Here is a 640-nt window from a genome sequence, read left to right on the forward strand (position 1 = left end):
GTTCAGACGTGTGCTCTTCCGATCTTTTATCACAAAGCTTATTTGTACGAAAATAAAATAATTTTATCAAAGCTTATTTTTTTCTAAACACAAAATAAATACATCTTTCTGAGAGACTTTGATAAAAACGAAAATAAAAAAAAGATTTTTAGCTGAAGTAATGTGATGCCTCATTTATTTCTTTTTGGAGGATTTGTATTTCGACGATTTGTACGCCCCCAATTGTAATGAGCAGACGACAATCTGTATAGAAAACGCATGAAGCGCTCTTGTTGCCGATGTACGCCTGCTCTTGTGCCTCTTGGTCTTCTACCTATAAAAGTGATAAATTGATTATGAATAGAAAAATTTATTACTCTAGAATAATTACTCAGAAAAATTAATGAGATAATAATAATATATTATTACTTGAAACATGTGAGGTGGTTTCGGTGTTATAATGAGCAGAATCAGCGGTATTTGAAGCATTATTATCAATCTGTACAAATAATGAAAAATAAATAAAGAAGTAAAAGTGAAAATATATTTGAGTGTTCAGAGTATGTAATACGTATGAGTAAAAGAAACAAAGAGAGAGAGAGAGAAAGAGAGAGAGAGAGAGAGAGAGAGTGTGTGTGTGTGTGTGTGTGTGTGAGAGATC

Source organism: Wasmannia auropunctata, unplaced genomic scaffold (genome assembly GCF_000956235.1).
Source record: "Wasmannia auropunctata unplaced genomic scaffold, wasmannia.A_1.0 LD336116.1, whole genome shotgun sequence".
Taxonomy (NCBI): Eukaryota; Metazoa; Arthropoda; class Insecta; order Hymenoptera; family Formicidae; genus Wasmannia; species Wasmannia auropunctata.